The sequence below is a fragment of the Ursus americanus genome, chromosome 15 (genome assembly GCF_024610735.1).
Source record: "Ursus americanus isolate L20-20 chromosome 15, mUrsAme1.1.p, whole genome shotgun sequence".
In the NCBI taxonomy this organism is placed as follows: domain Eukaryota; kingdom Metazoa; phylum Chordata; class Mammalia; order Carnivora; family Ursidae; genus Ursus; species Ursus americanus.
In genome coordinates this window covers 53,795,595-53,795,862 of record NC_142141.1, presented here as the reverse complement: position 1 = coordinate 53,795,862, position 268 = coordinate 53,795,595, and the positions used below count along the sequence as shown (strand labels likewise).

At 48.5% G+C, this 268-nt stretch overlaps 1 protein-coding gene and 1 long non-coding RNA gene across 2 annotated transcripts in view; both read left to right on the top strand.

The window, feature by feature from the left end:
• TRIO (trio Rho guanine nucleotide exchange factor) overlaps positions 1–268 on the top strand; it is a 348,230-nt gene that overhangs the window by 31,477 nt on the left and 316,485 nt on the right.
• Positions 1–268, top strand: part of LOC148108880 (uncharacterized) — a 48,127-nt gene that overhangs the window by 30,300 nt on the left and 17,559 nt on the right. The window lies entirely within an intron of this gene.

Below are 268 nucleotides of genomic sequence, written 5' to 3'. Positions count from 1 at the left end.
GTGAGCATTGTTTTGTGATTTCTGTCTACAGAGGATGAGAGTCATGTTAAGATATTCATGACTCCCAGTGATGAGTGTCTCGTGGCTCGCTCCTAACTTGGATAAAGTGATATTTGATTCAGTATTGGACACATAAAGGCATTGACAACTGGCCGAGAAGAGTAGTCAGAAGGGGTGATGCTGAGTCAGCAGTCCTGTCAGTCGTGGTCTGTGTGGAGTTCCGTCAGAGCTCCTCCCCTCGCCCCCCAGCTCAAGGGCTTGAATTGCT